The 16,336-nt window shown below is 48.9% G+C and overlaps 2 pseudogenes across 1 annotated transcript in view; one reads left to right on the top strand and one right to left on the bottom strand.

Annotated features, from left to right (window-relative positions):
* The window catches only part of LOC149362389 (uncharacterized), a 139,593-nt pseudogene that overhangs the window by 23,912 nt on the left and 99,345 nt on the right, over positions 1-16,336 (top strand). The gene's annotated exons all lie outside the window — the stretch shown is intronic.
* On the bottom strand, positions 70-1,874 carry LOC149362391 (uncharacterized; annotated as a pseudogene).

Here is a 16,336-nt window from a genome sequence, read left to right on the forward strand (position 1 = left end):
AAGCTGTTCGTACTTACGACCACGGGCGTCAGCGTAATTTCGGTACCACAAGCCGGATTTTTGATGAAATTAAACATTCTTTTTCTTTGTTCCTCCTTTAGCTTTATCCAGCAAAGCTATTATCGAGCTATCTCCCTGCTGTTCCCGAACGAGCGTCGCTCTATCAACCGGAGTTAGCTCGTGCCAACTGTCGGAAAGTGGGCTCAATTTGGAATTCGCATCGCTCAGTGGTGTCGCCGTTACCTTCTCGTTGCCACTATCGTTGAAACTGTTTTCAGTTTCGTTAGCAGCGAGTTCTCCGCTTCCCCGAGAGTCCTCGATCTGAGGTTCTACCGACACCGTATCCAGGCTATAATGCTCATCTGCTTCCCTAAGCGGTGTTTCCCTCTCCGGTGCAAGGTCAAGTTTCTGCGAAAGCTTCCGCGCTTGGGATCACGTAAGGACCATGCATGCCACGCCGGCAAAGAACGATTTGCCTTTATCCTTCAGAAGCTGCTCTGAGCTGTTCGAAAAGAGGTAAGGAAAATGCTCAGGGAGGGCGGCAGACACGGCCGCCTCGGTGTTAAGCTGACCAAAAGGACCCTCAATGATCACTGTAGCGGTCGGTAAGCAAGCACATTGCTCCTCGGCTACTTGCCTTATCCACGCGCATTCTCCTGTAAAGTCATTCGTAGAAACTAAAGACGCCGAGACGCCATAGTTGCCGCCGAGTCACGAAGGGCTTTGCACCTCTTACCGTTCACACTAATCTCCTGCATATATGGTTCCAACAAGCGCATATTCTTGTCTGTCTCCAGAATCGTTGCAAAAGCAACCTTTTGTCTAGTTTGCCGCGATATGCCCTTCCTTTTTGCAGTGGTAGCATGTCAAAGGCCTCCGTGACTCAAACGCACGTGCGGCATCAGCGCGCTGCTTAGGAGCATCGTCAGATTTCCTTAACTCCTTTTGTTCTTCGCCTACAGCTTCCTTTAAAGCAGATGCATCTTTTCGAAAATCGCGACGCACGAACAGTTTCCTTCCATCAGGCTTCCTTAGAGAAGCATCTTTTGTTTCCACCTTTTCGAAGCGTAATGCCGTGCTGTGCAAGTTTTGGCGAGTGTAGTATTCCTCAGCCAGCTCTGCTGCCTTGTTGAGCTTAACCTCAGTAAGCCTATCCTGCAGCCAGAGCCTTACATCGTCCTGGATACAGCGGTAGAATTGCTGTAGCGCAATGCACTCTACCACCTTATCACGATCGTCATAAACTTCCTCGCTCTTGAGCCATTCAACTGGTTGGCTTTCAGCTTAAACGCGAAGTCGATGTGCGACTCACTGCCTTTTTTTGCGTACCGGAACCTTTGCCGGAATGCCTCAGTTGACAGCTTATATTTCCTCAACAGGGCCTCTTTGACCTCATCGTAACTCTCGAACGCCTCCTTCGACAAACACGTTATCACGTCAGATGCTTCCCCGGGAAGCAGAGCTAGCAAATTCTGTGCCCACAGTTCTCGCTCAATGACATTCCTCTCACAGACATGCTCAAATTTCACGAGATACTTTGCCATGTCCTCACCGATTACGAACGGCAGCAGTTGGTCTCGGATTCTTTGGCCGTTAGCCTGCACTGTCATTGAAGCTACGCTAGGCGCCGGCGAGCTGTGCCGCAGCTCCAATTCTTTTAATCTTCTAATCTCTCGGCGTTCCTGTCGCTCTCGCTCTGCGTCTTCGCGCTCACGGCGTTCATTGATCGCAGCCAAGGCCTCATTGGCTTCTTTAGCCGTTACGCCCTCCTTCCGCATGATATCGAGAATCGCATGCTTTCGTTTCGCACGGCCTAAGGTAAGGCCTAGCTCTTCACAAATTTCGACGGGTTCCTTCACTTTATGGTTCTCCATCGCGCACAATAGTCTCTTGCAGCTTGCCCTTTTAGAATTCCCTTGCGGTTCACTGCTATAGAGCTACTAGCATGACACGCGCAAGTAATTCTTTCCAACAACACCTTGTTTACTCCCTTTGCACCCGCTTTCGTTTCAAAGCACTCCGACTTGGCTCGAAACAGCAAAGCTCTCTACTGTGCTACACACACAGCCCTACTCTAGACTACAATCACGTGTGCTAGAGCAGTCTGGCGAATTGAGGGGAAAACATCAGGCACTCACCGCGCCGAGGTAGCTGAGGCCGGTCGATCCCGCAGCTGCATCCACTGTTGGGACTGGGTGTCCGAGCCAGGAAACGGTCGAGGCGACGGTGAGTCAAAGGACTTTTATGTGCAGTATGTACAAGGGCTTTTACATGATACAAGGGCCAAGAGCACCACGGGCTAGCACAAAGAAGGAGGGCGGCCCCGGCGGCGAGCATAGCTCCAGTGTGATGGCTCTTCTGCTGCCCATCTGCTGCGGGGGTTCAGCGCGGCTCCATTTTTATAGCCGCCGGTGTCCGTTGCGGCAGCCAGCAGTTGAATTCCTCCAATCAGGTCACGGCACTGGCTACCGTTCAAATTAGACGAATAGCCGAGAGGCGGCCGACCGCTGAAGCGTCGTAGGAGTTCGCACCGACGGTGAGGAGGGAAGGAGGAAGGGTCCGTGCCAGGCGCCGGTGAGGCGGATGATTCACGCTGCAAGCCGCGACATGCCTGAGAGAGTCTGGGCCTGCTTTGAGCGACGGCGGGCGCAGCGCTGGTTTCCAGAGAGGCCAGCCAGCGAAATGTGGGCGCCGGCACTACACCGCCGGTGCGCTTCCCGAAAGTTGTTCGCCTGCGTGCTCGATAAGAGTAGGAAATGTTTTTTGCACGTTTGGATGCAGAAGGCTGTTCAGCTTTTTCCAGATTATATCAGATCTGCAGACTGTGTCTTTGCAGAACAGATTGATGTAATACATGTCTTTGGATTTTTTTAACATTGCTGTTAGTTTATTGTGAAATGATTTGAATTGTTTAAATGTCAACGGATCCTTCATTTTTATGAATTGTGCGTGTTGACAGTTTTTGTGCCTAATCATTTTTAGTAACTCGTATGTCACCCAAGGTTTTCGTGCCCGGCGTGGCCTCTTCATTTCCTTGAAAGGAAAATGTAAGTGATGTGTGTGATTAAATTTGTCGGTGAAATTGTTATAGGCAGTTTCTGCACACTCAGTGTCATAGACAGTGGCCCAGGTTTGTTGCCCGATTGCGTAGCGGAATTGTTCAAGATATGATGGCGTGGTGAGTTGAACAGAGGTGTCTTGCCGAGTCTTTCTTTTAAGATGTTGCATGCTTTCTCAACTAATAAAGATATGCCGAAATGATCGCTTATGTCAGTGTAAACTGTACCTGCATTTGTCAGATCGTCGTTTTAATTTGTTATAAATACATCTAATAAAGAAGTAGTTTCTTGTGTAACACGTGTCGGTGTAGTGATCACGTTGGTAAGCCCATAAGATGCAATCAATGAATGAATTTCTGTTTGGGTGTAAGTTGGTACCAACATATTCATGTTAATATCTCCACCCAAGATTATGTCTAGGGCTTCCTCTGTCATCTGGCCGAAAAATTTATCTAAGAAAGAATTGAACTTCATCATGTCTCCCGACAGTGGTCGGTAAACAACTGAGGAAATACATTCTTTACTGCGCAAACTCAGAACCTCATAATCAGGTGTCACCGTGCTAAATTCTTCAATGCTCTCGCACTGGATGCTTTCTTCGACAAAAAGCGCAATGCCACCTCCTCGCCTATCTTGCCGATTCTGAAAAAATAACTGATAGCCAAGGGGATGGAACATGCAAGAGTCCTGTGTGTACCACGTTTCTGTGTATAGGTATAATCACATCGAAAGAAACACCCATTGCTTCAAGGAGTATTGCCATATCATCTTCTTTGTTAACGAGTGAACGAACATTAAGATGAAAGAACAATAAGCGCGTCTTTTTTGTTACCAATTTGTTAACTTCACATGGGTTAAGGCCCATGTTTACATTTTTCTTTCGTTCCTTACCAAGCAAAACGAGCATGCTCACACAGCTTTAGCTGGGTCGTTGGAGTGTGCTACACGAACAACATTTTCTGTTTCAGATTTGCGCAGAAAGATCTTTCCATTCCTTGTCCAGATGTATTTCCAACCACATTCCTTCTTAGCATTCGCTTTACGAAAGAGGCGCTTCAAGGTTGGACACAAGTGTTCATTTATGTAAACAGTTGCCTTCCCCTCAATACCAAGTTGCTCAGGCTTTATGTTGCATTTTTTTGCCTTTTCAAGGAAGCAGTCACGCTTTGCCCTCCGTGCGAACTGAATGACAATATTGGATGGCCTGTCTTCATCTCGAGTTGGAACACGGTGACACGCCTCGATGTCACTGTCCTCGAGAGGCATGCCGACGATTGTGCCTAGTTTTTTAGTTATTTCCAGTACATTTTCACTTTGAGTTTCCGGGACATCCTTTACCTCGACATTGAAGGATCTGGAGTACTGTTCATTCTTAACAAGCCTGATCTCATGGTCCCTCATGTTCGCACGAAGGACATCACGCTCTTGCTGCAACTCCTTGATAGTTTCCTTCAGTTGCTCTCATTTTCAGCTTCAACTCGACTTACGGATTCCTTCATTTCCTCATAACCGTCATTCATGAAAGTAAGGCTGGCTTTAATTTCTCTGATGTCTTTTCTGAGGTCTCGCTCCAGGGTTTCACGCAAGTCACAGAACTCCTGTTTGAGCTCACGCTTGAAGTCCTCGAACAGCTTATGTAATTCCTTGGACATTCCTGAGGTACAGCGTTCTGACAGAACACACACACAAAAGAAACTTGCGACCTGACCTGCGTATGTTAACTCTCAAAAGCTGCCAGGCAGCCAGGCACAACGTAACACCACAACAGCAGCAGCAGGTACGGCATGAAATGAATTCAAGTGCTAGGAGTCAAAAGTGCTGGTCACCAACCTGCGTGGCAACAAAGTAGGTTCAGTCGTTGTCCGGCTGCCGTATCTGCTGCTGCCAACTGAAGGGCGGGCCACTCGAAGTAGCGCTTTTATATCGCCGTTCCAGGGGGCCGCACCGGTGCAGTCACGGTCGGATTCGTTGCCTTCATACTCGTGCGATGACTGGATGTGCACGTCTTGCCCGAGCTTGCTTGCTGCTCCTGATGCATTGTGCTGCCAGGCTTGTGCCCGAAACACCTCTCGCACTTACAAATGTCTGCAATCTTCACGCTATTCCAACAGTGCTGCGTACTTTGGTAACACAATTCGCTGCCCGCGCACCTCACGCAAACTAGAAATAAACGAAATTTTCTCGTGAGGAACACCCAACGAGCAGAATCAAGAAGCGTCACGGTAACCGCCGGACGATGAACAATAATCTTCGTCGCGAAGCAACGTTCGTGGGCCATCGGTTACTGCATCGCCAACAGCGGAGCGCACATCACAACCCAACCGGAGGAGAGGTATAGGCACACACACACATGGCCGCCCCTTAGACACACCTTAGACGAAACAAGTTTTGTTTCGAGATGTACCGTAAAATCCGGAATATAGGTCGGACCGGAATATAGGTCGACCCCCCAACTAACCAATTCTAAAAATGAAAAACATTTTTTTCAATGGCAGAAGTACCGAAAAACACCCTTACCTTGAAAGAAATGCAACTCAACCGGTTGCACAATGGTGACAGTATTTGTTTTCATTTATGGGCTGCTGGTATGTACACCCGGCCAATTTTTTAACACTATCGCACAAACATCGCCTCGCGTGCTTGTCACTGTCTTATTAACGGCGCTGAGCGGCCAAACAAACGAGATACGCATATGCATCCACACGCGCTTACTCTCGCTTCTTTCGCTGCTCCGTGCCGTGATAAGGTGCTGACAAACACTCGAGGCGATGGTCGCGCGATAATGTTAAAAAATTGGCTGGGTGTACAACACAGAGAAGGGCACAAAGTGAGCAAGCTACTCCGAGTCGTCAGAGTCGGCCGAACTTGAGTCGGATGACGATTGCTTATCGCTGCCCACGTCGCACAGAGCGTCATCCTCTGTGCCGTCTAGCTCGTTGCTAATGCTGCACTTCCTAAATGACTTGCGCACCATCTCTGCGGGGAGAGATTTCCATGCTGACGACACCCAGCCACAAACAGTCGCAAGCAGTGGACGTCGCAGGCGGCCGGTGGGGGTGGTGGGGTTGTCACCCAGCATCCATTCATTGTAGAGTTCGCGCACTCTATCTTTGAATAGCTTGTTTAGCACAACGTCTAGTGGCTGCGGCACAGATGTCAGTCCACCAGGGATGAAAACAAGGTCCATCTTGCCATTGCCCAGGGCCCGCTTTACGTTGGCTGTCAGGTGACCTCGAAACGCGTCCAGAACGAGCATGTTTGCTCGTTCAAAGAGAGCACCAGGTCGCCGCTTCCACACGAGCCGGATCTACTCCAGCATTAATGATTCGGTCATAAAACCCTTTTCATTAACCCGGACGATGACGTCGCGTGGGAACTCCTCATTCGGCAATGTTTTCCTTTTAAAAATGATGAAAGGGGGCAGCTTGTACCCATCGGCTGTGCACGCGAGCATCACAGTGAACCGCGAGTGCTCGTTGCCAGTCGTTAGAAGCTTCACTTGCTTAGCTCCTTTCTCTGAAACAGTACGATTTGAGGGCATGTCGAACCAAACTGGCGTTTCGTCGGGACATTGGGGCTAAGAGCGAAGAGCTCAAACTCCGCATTCAGCCGATTGAAGTCTAGAGCTATCGGCGGCACGTTCAGAAGTATCTGCAGCGTTCTTGTGCTAGTCATGAAGTAAGCCCCCGGTAAAGCCAAAAGCAGGCTCTCTGCACCGATAACAGGCGCGTGCGAAGATCGGAATGGAGACATTCAGTCCACTACACGGGCGATGCGTAAGCAAGTGTGGGCAGCGCGACCTGGCGATAAATCGCCCCCACAAACAGGGAGGCGCCGGCGGGCCGCAAAGCCACAGAAAAATGCTGAGGTGCGCAGAGAGCTTCTCAGCACGCTCCTTGAGCCTGTCGCCGGGGGGCATGAAGGAAAGAGTGCGGTTGAAGACGACACCCAGCACCTTGACCACAGGCCACCCAGCACCGTCAAGGCGAACTGCAGGCATTGTGCGTCCCGTGCTCCTACGGGGAGGGGAAATGAGAACGCACACGTCTTCTCCCGGATGATGGTAATCCTCGCCCTCTTCGCTCACGACGCGACTTGTCTGAGCACATCATCCGCCAAATCCTCAAGCGCCTTCCTGCTGGGACCAGGCACAAGGATGACAACGTCGTCCACATAAGCCTGGACCGACACGCCCGGTGGCATCTCCGCCGAAAGAAGGCCACGCACCACCACGTTCCACAGAAGGGGCGACAGCGGGGAACCCTGCGGGCTGCCTAAGGTGGGACGCGCAACCTTGTCGCCCACACAGGAGTGGTACACCACCTCTTGGTCAGATAGAAACGACCGGAGCAGTGCGCAGAGATTCCGCGGACACCCCCACGCGCTGAGCAAGCTCAGGACCAGAGGGTGCCACAAACTATCAAAGGCCCCGTTGAAATCTATGGCAACGAGCAGCACGTGCAGGCCAGCGTCCCTCAACGATCGCAATTTTGTGACCAGGGCGTTGAGCGCGTGAACCGCTCCATGACTCGTGGTGTACTCCGCGACTAGCGAAAAAATGGTATAGCCGCCCGTACAGCAGATGCTCCAGCACCTTTCCGAGCGTCGAGTTCATGACGACCGGGCGATAAGATGACGCGGTGTCAGGCGGTTGGCCCGGCTTGGGCAAATAAAATTATGCTCCCGCGGTGCCACGAAAGGGGAAAATGACCTAATTTTAGTGCCGAATTAAGCAGAAATAAAAAGAAAGTTGGATGACGCGACCAAAGCTCACGACCCAAACGCGGCGTTATCCTGTCCAGTCGCGACGCCGTACCCATCTTTACGCGTGCCACCGCCAGCTCCGTCTCCCCATACGTGAAGGTCACGTCGTCGGGACCTCCCAGTGTGGAACCCAAAACTGCCGCTCGCAGTGCCGCGTGCTCGAGAGTATCCCGGGCAACATCGTCCGACGGGACCTGTGCACGCAGAAGAAATTCGGCTGTCTCCAACAACGATGTCGTGCGCGTGCCATCCGGCCGTGTGAGAGGAGGCAAAATCACCAGTCCCCTCACCCGACTGAACGCTTGTCTAAACGGATGGTCATATAAATTCTCTAGCGTTGCCTGTCGCGCCAACTCACGCGCAGCTGCAAAGCGGTTTCGAAACACAGTTAGTGCCTTATTGAAGGCGGTTCTATATAGCGGGCAGAGCGACTCCGCCCTGCAGCGCTGATATCTGCGCCGAAGCGCGCGAACCCGCTGGCGCTCAATCTGGAGCTCCGGGGTCCACCACTCCGCCCGCCGGACCACTGCCCCACCAGGACAAGCGCGACGAGCGGAGCTGCGGCGCTCTCGCTCAAAAATGAGATAAAATTTATCGACCACACACTCGAGCGCCGCCCTCGAAGTGAGGTGCGCACCCCGAACCACCCTGAAGAAATCATCCTCGCAAGGTTGCGAATAAGTCGCGTGGTGCCCAGATGAGTGAGGCCGCGCTCCCCAGATCCCCCGTCAAAGCCAATGTGTACATGTATGTGTTTGTGTTCTGATAATGTGTCTGTGTCTGAAACGGACCAACACACTCCCGCCAACACCAAACTCGGCATAGCGAGAGTGACAGTGATCCAACTCTCTGTGTAAACACTAAACAATTTCTCACCCTTAAGGGTGCAAATCAGTTTGTCCCCAGACGAACATTCTTTGCACCCAAATGGGTGCTCGAAAAAGGGTGCTGAGAAAGGGTGCAGACATCAGCACCCTTAAGAAAGGGTGCACAGCATGAAATTTTCAAGGGTGTAAAGGTTGCACCCTTACTAAAGGGTGCAACCATAACACCCTTCAAAATGGGTGTTGGAAGGGTGCTCTGCATTGAATCACCGAACAAGCAGTTGGCTACACTGTAAAAAATAAAACACCTTTAAAGGAGTTTCCAGGTGTCTATAACTCGCACCCTTGCACCCGGCCCAGAAAGGAGTTTTGTGACTTCAATACATCTTTAACGTGGGGTGTTTCAGGAAAGAACCAACCCGAAAATGATAAAACTTGACTCAAAGGTTTTGAGGTGTATCACACACTTTACCACCGAGCCACAGGCGTTTTACGCTTCTTACACCCCTACACCCTTCAGGAAAAAAGCATGCAATGGGTTCATAATTTGGTCCCACTTTTATTACTTTTCTTAAGCGTTCTTTAAATTTACCATTATAATGCCTAAGTAATGCAATATACCTGTACTACTGGAGCTCTTCATAGCAGTAAACAGGCTGTGTGCACCTAAAGAAAACGTTTATTGACAAACAAATCGCAAAACTGCAGAAATGTGGAAAATTTTTATTAGAACAAAACACATCCATAAACAATACTGCAGATTGGGCGAGTTGGTTAACATACATCTTGAAAAATTTAGCGCGACACACAAGGACAGAAAGAGTAGACGACACGAGCGCTGACTAACAACTGGAAGTTTATTCGAAAACACGTAGAATTATAAAGGAAGAAAGTGCGATAAAATCGTTGGTCAAAAACCAAAAGAAGAAAACTAAACACAACAGTCACCGCCAGCTCCTGCTATCAAGACGCAAAGCACTTGTCCAGATAAGCTACCTCTTTTTCCCGTATAGTAACGGACGGTTTGGCCACGCACGTGTTATGAGCCTTGGCGATACTATATGCCTCGTAAATTTCCCTACACAACACGTTGTCATTCTTGTACACAATCGTAGTGTTGTCAAGGTTCGGCGAGCACTTGCTGGTCCCGAGATCCTTGCACTCACGGCAGTGCAAAACAAGGTTCGAAGACACCGGTTTCCTGCAGTCCAGTGACTGCAGGATAGCAGGAGCTGGCGGTGACTGTTGTGTTTAGTTTTCTTCTTTTGGTTTTTGACCAACGATTTTATCGCACTTTCTTCCTTTATAATTCTACGTGTTTTCGAATAAACTTCCAGTTGTTAGTCAGCGCTCGTGTCGTCTACTCTTTCTGTCCTTGTGTGTCGCGCTAAATTTTTCAAGATGTACATCCATAAAACAAGGCACAAGAAGCTTCTCCAATGAATTCCTCACTGCCATCCAAAGAACTTAAAATTTTAAGGTACAACAGCACCATACCTGCTTTTATTGGGTTTATGGTGCTGCAAGAATAAGGTTCCATTGCACTTACTCTACCACCCAATTTTTTCAGAGCAAACAGAATGAAGAATTCATGCCTGTGCAGCCTTATATACCAGCCTGAAGAAGGCTTGGACTGTGACGCTAACTCCCAGGAATAAGCAAAAAAGCAAACTTAAGGCAGCTTATGCTGAACACCGATATTCCTGACATTATGGCAGTTGTGGAGTGAGAGCCGCAGTGGTAAGCCTGCTGAGTAGTCATCCTCCCTCGACGAACAGGTTCTCAGCTACCTCAGGATTGTCTTCGGTGAACAGCATACATGGTGCGAGTCTGCATTTCAGACAAAAACAGTAAAATATTTCATATCAGTTTACAGTAGAATCTCGATGATACGAATTCCTCGGGAGCACACGAAATATTCGTATCACCCCGAATTCGTATGAGCCAAAACAAGCAAATCTCGACATGATAATGAACACACTTTATTGGCCACAGCTACTTCCGGCCGAAAAAGTCAGTTATGCTCGCTTGCACTTTTTTGCCCTCGAGGTCGTTGACGAGACACGCCTGAAAGGCATAAAATCGTGCAGCAGTTTCGTCGCTCACGTTGCCGCCACTTACGGTGCGGCGCAGAACATTGAGAGCGTTAAGGCTTTCTGACGTCGACGGCAGCTGATCGCACTCGTCGGCGTCTTCATCATCACTCTCGGTCTCGACTTCATTCACTTCGTCGACCAACTCTTCAATGGATCTTAACCCGCAGGTCGCGACGTTGTCGTCCGCGGTGACGAACTCGTGTGCGGAAGCTTCAGTTTGCAGACTCCCCTAGCCTTCAATTCGAAAGTCCTCATCGGGCTCTTCATTTTCTCCCGTCGGAGCCGCGTCCCGTCCCGTTTTAAACCCACATTTGCGAAAACAGTTCGCGATGGTGTCTGAGGTCACATTATCCCAGGACATGGCCAAAAAATGCAACGCATCGAGCAGGCTGATTCGCAAATTCTCATCTTTGCGGTCAATCTTTGCCAGGAGACGCCTTACTAAGAGTCCTTTAAAATGATGCTTCACATTCCGAATTATCCCAGCGTCCAGTGGCTGCAAATGGCTGGTAGTGTTGGCAGGCAGGAACCTTACGGTGACGTTGTTGAAGGTCGTTTCCTTTGGGTGCACCGAACACTGATCTAAGAAAAGCAAGATCTTTCGGTTTTTTGCAGCCATTTTTCGATCCAGGATCGTGAGGAACTCACGGAAAAATTCCGCGGTCATCCACGCTTTCTTGTTGCCTTTATAAAAGCAAGGTAAACGTCCTGCCGATCGAAAGCACCTCGGCTGTTTGGACTTGCCTATGACGGTAAGCTGAATTTTCTCCGAGCCGTCGGCATTCACGCAAAAAAGCACGGTGATTCTCTCCTTACTTTTTTGGCCGCCCTGGCAAGCCTGGCCCTTCACATACAAGCTCCTCTCTGGTTGTAAATTGAAAAAGAGGCCCGCCTCGTCAGCATTAAATATGTCGCGCGGTGCATAGTCTGAAATCAGCGCCGGCAGCGTGTTCAGCCAGTCGCTGACAGCTGACTGGTCCACTTTTTTTCCTTCACCGCAAACGACTCTGTAGAGAAGTCCATGCCTCTCTTTAAAACGATGCAGCCATCCCCCGGAAGCTTGGAAATTTTCGATTCCCAGGGAAAGCGCAATGTTGTCCGCCTTCTCGCGTAGCACCTTGCCGTCCACGTTGACGCCGGCCGCTGTAACTTCGGCAAACCATGTCAGCAGGACCTCTTCCAGCTTCACGTGTGTAGCCGTCTTCGCCTGTTTGACGTTCACGCCGAAGTGCTGGGCATTCTTCATCACAACGTCTCGCTGCCCAACAATGGTGCACAGCGTCGACGGTGCTATGCCTAGCTCCTTCACCAACTCGACACATTTCTTCTTCGGGTTCTCGTCGACCTTCTTGAGTATTTCAGTTTTCTCCTTAAACGAAAGGGCCTTCCGTTCTCGCGACATGTCGAACAGCAAACGCTTCGGTCTTTCCGCGCGCACTAAACTTCTGCCCGTCAGGTTCAGGTAGTCCACGTTGCAAAACGCACAGGGCAGCAGCAGCAGCGAACACTGAACAGACGCATGCAGCAGCAGCGCGCAGCTTCCTGTGATGGCGATGGCGATTCGGCTTTTCCTTTCAGATCGGGTCGCCCTGCGCGAAAGCGTGGCGTAGCGAAAAAAGAAAGAAAAAAAAAAACTAGCGTACGCCGATGGCTGCCAGGAAATGGGCGACGCAGAGTTGTCAGGCACGTGACTCGCCCTGGCTAGGCAGGTTTCGTGGAGGTGAAGGGAGACCGGTGTGGAGAGGAGGGCCAGTGGCCGCTCAGCCAGCGGAGACTGGAGGTCAAGGGAAGCGGGCGTGGAAAGGGCCAGCTACCGCGCATTAGCCATGGTGGCTACTCTCCCCCTCCGAGACCAGCCGCGTCGCCCTGCTCGCGTGCGCCGGCCATTGGCACGTTCGTATCATCCGCGAAGGCTTGAGAAACTGTTCGTATAATCCCAAATCATAGCGTATTCTATATAACGTACACCATCCAAAACACTTTTGAAATTCGTATCATCGCGAAATTCGGATCAACCGTAATCGTATCATTGTAAAATCATGCAAAGCTAGCGCACGCGCGGTATCATCCCTTTTGCCAGAACAAGTAACGACAATTCTTGGCAGAGCAACTCACCACGGCGACATTTTGGCAGCCAGCGACAAACAAGCGGCTTAAACGCTTTTTACAGCATTGAAAACGAATAATGCAGCAGTACGACAGGTCACCGTTCGAGCATTATATGCTTCGAATAATGCACGAGTACTGCTTAACTTTTCAGATGATTGCGTCGTCGTGCAGAACGCTGTTAGCCTTCGTGTCACGGGCACTACACCAACCAGTGAGAGTTCAGCACGAGTGCTGCGTAGCCGGCACACTCTGCCACGTAGTCACACAGAAGAAAATATTCCAGGCCTCATTTCGAACCTTTCAACCGTGACACTCCACGCATCTTTGTGCCTGGACACCCATCCTGCACTGCACAAAGCGCACAGACTGAAAAGTTAGAGACCAGAAAAATGACCCTTTGCCTCGAATAGGCTATGTCGACAGCACTACGTGATTGTGCACCCTTGTGCAAGAAGAAACACACGCAAACCACATCACATTTCACGACGGCTCACAATCCCAGTAGCGAATTTTAACAAGCGTCAAAGCGCGTCACAGCGCCCGAGCCGCCATGAGGGTTATACAGAAAAACAGCTACCGGCAGCCACCTGGCGGTGACAACCAGTTTCTGCTTCGGTTTCGATGTGAAAAAGTTTTTTTTCCTACTTATTTTATTTTTGGTAATATAATTGGGTATTCAGCCATCTCGGTGCCCGAAGAAATTTCAGCGCTTGCCAGCAATTACCACTGGTAGAAACGCGCGGATTAACGACCTGTTGCTTGCGCTGCTGTTGCTTCCACAGGCAAGAACATTAATCAGACATCCTCCGCATCTTACTCCCAAGTATCTTACTCTCACGGAACCACATGGAATGATGTTTGGTACCTATACAGAAACAAACTTTCTGAGCTTGCGTCACAAAAGCATGCTTGCAGGTCCAGGGCAAATCAATTTTTAAGCTTTCATCATATGACATTCTAAATTGCTTGCTGCATGCTTCTACGCATGCATTGCCCTCACTGAACTTTTTTCATTATCACATGTTCCTCAATTACAAAGTGTTAATTTTTCTGTGAATGTTTGCAGTGTAATATGTTGCATTTGGTCTTGTTTCCACTTTTTATGCTTTTTTCTGATGATTAAAATCATTTCTTATCGAAATAGATTTCACCCATTTTCATCTATAGTGTTAGATGAGGTCCTCAGATTATATTGCTTTTTACAATAATGCCAGAAGATACTTAAGCAAGGCACTTAAATATGACACAGCACTGAAGAGATGTAATCAAGAGCAAATTGTTCTATGAGTTGTTCAGTGTAAGTGATTCTGGCAGACTGGTAGTGCGCATATGTGTTACACAATCCTAAAAACTGCTTGAGGAAAACACTTGTGTTTAGTTGGCAGTTTTTTGCCAACTAGATGTAAAGATATGCGCATCTGTTCGAAGTAATGTTAAATGGAGAATCTTTATGCGTGGCTACCACTTTTTTAGTTGTATCTGTGGTACAGACGAGCCTTAAAAGGCAGTATATACTTAAATATATGGTCATTACAAGTAGCCTCCTTACACCCTTTCTACACCCTATGCAAAATGAAGGGTGCTTGGAGGAATAGCAAGCACCCTTTCAGACAGTGCTGAAGGGTGTATAGGGCAAAATAAGGGTGTTATAAAGGTGCATCAAAGGGTGCACATTGCCGGAGCACCTTTTTAGCACCCTTAGGGGTGTAAAATTTTTTACTGTGTATCCAGACAATGCCTGCAAGGAAAAATTCATTATGGAAAACAATGCTAACAACTTCAATAGTAACATACACTCCCTTGACAAAGGCAGATAATACACATCATGCAGATTGGGCCACATTTTCCTCATTTTTGGCATGTGTGGCACAGGGAGCCTTGTATATATGCATATCAGAATGCACATGAGTGAGTGCATATGGGGCTATAGTTTTGGCATAACAGAGCAAATTTATTAATCCTTTAACTGCCAATTCATTTTCCGAAAAACGCACCAAAATCGCCAATTTTTTTAAGTGACTATAATATTCTCCATGTAATTCTATTTCTGAAAATATAATACTTCGATGGTTTCTGGTTAAAATTAACACAGAAATTTCAAAAAGAAAAACAGTTTACGAGGGTGGCTTTCCTACAGTGCATGCCATAGTAATGGGTAGAACTCATTGAAATACCGCGTACTTATTTCATATTATGCGCTGTGACACAAAAGAATGTGCATAGACATTGCTTCATCCTAAAAGGAAGGCCTCTTTCAGCCTTGAGATCACGGGCCACAACTTCCAAAGCCTGGAGTGCGGGTGGGTCGCTTCATCCACGGTTTTCATATCGGTGAAATGGAGGCAGCGCATCAATGTGTTCAAGCGGTTCCTGCTCATGGCCTTCCTGAACACTGGTGTCTGCAAAACTTCTCTTGTAGGCCAGTACATTTCCACTCGAGGTTTACCAACAATACCCTGGAATATTATCAGAGCAAGGAAGACCGTGATCTCATCGCGGTCTGCCGGTTTCTATGCAGATCGCCGATCAGCAAAGTACTCTACCGCGTAGCGGTTCGTCTCTGTGACGATTACGTCAAAGATGTCCAAGTCAAAAAGTACCTAAAACCAGCCGAGAATGTCGTGCTCGTCAGTGGGCTGGCGCAAGATCCCAGGCACTCGAGAAAAATGAAAGCGTGGAGGCGCGAGCGGTGGGTTTTTCGTGCTCACACGCTGCCACAAACGTGCGGCGATTCATCCTCGTCGTCGTCGCCGCTTTCGTAGTCATCCGAAGCCGACTCCAGCGCGTACAATGTCCGAGTCACTTTCAGAAACAAATTCCATATTCTCAGAAATGCTGCTGTCACAACTGCTTGAAGAAGCAGCTTTTTTTCTCGGGACACTGCCACCACCGGCATTCCTCATGGATGACGCCATTGTGAAATGGCTCTTTTGAGCCTTCAATTACGCACCAAAGGCGCAAAATGCGTTTTTTTATGGTCAACTACCGCCCTCTAGTGTTGGAAATTGCAACCAATGCAACTGACGACCGTAACTCGTCTTTTGAGTTGGCAGCACCGCAATATCGGGCTGGACGAGTGTGACTCGTCATTGGCGATTTTGGTACGATCTTCCATGACGAGTACAGCTCGGGGTTGGCGGTCAAAGGGTTAAAACACCAAAAAACACTTCACACAATGCCACCACATACCAAAGAAAAACACACATCACCTCGAATATACTTAATTACACACTTTTTGCGACTTTATTGAGGAACTTTGTTGCCACCACCCTTGGTGTGCTCAGTGTGAGGCCAAGTAAAAGGCGCTCTAACACTACAAGCGTGTTGTACAATTTCCGGTCGTATTGGACATTAAAGAGCCAGTAGGCCGACAGAACAGCCGCCAGCCCCTCCTCTGCATTTTTGACCATAAACAGTTTCTCCCTATCCACCTTGATATGAAGAAATTCCGCCTCTTCAATGTGCCGTCCTGTGAAAACTATGC

The sequence above is a fragment of the Amblyomma mixtum genome, chromosome 2 (genome assembly GCF_055824585.1).
Source record: "Amblyomma mixtum isolate Tamu chromosome 2, ASM5582458v1, whole genome shotgun sequence".
Lineage (NCBI taxonomy): Eukaryota > Metazoa > Arthropoda > Arachnida > Ixodida > Ixodidae > Amblyomma > Amblyomma mixtum.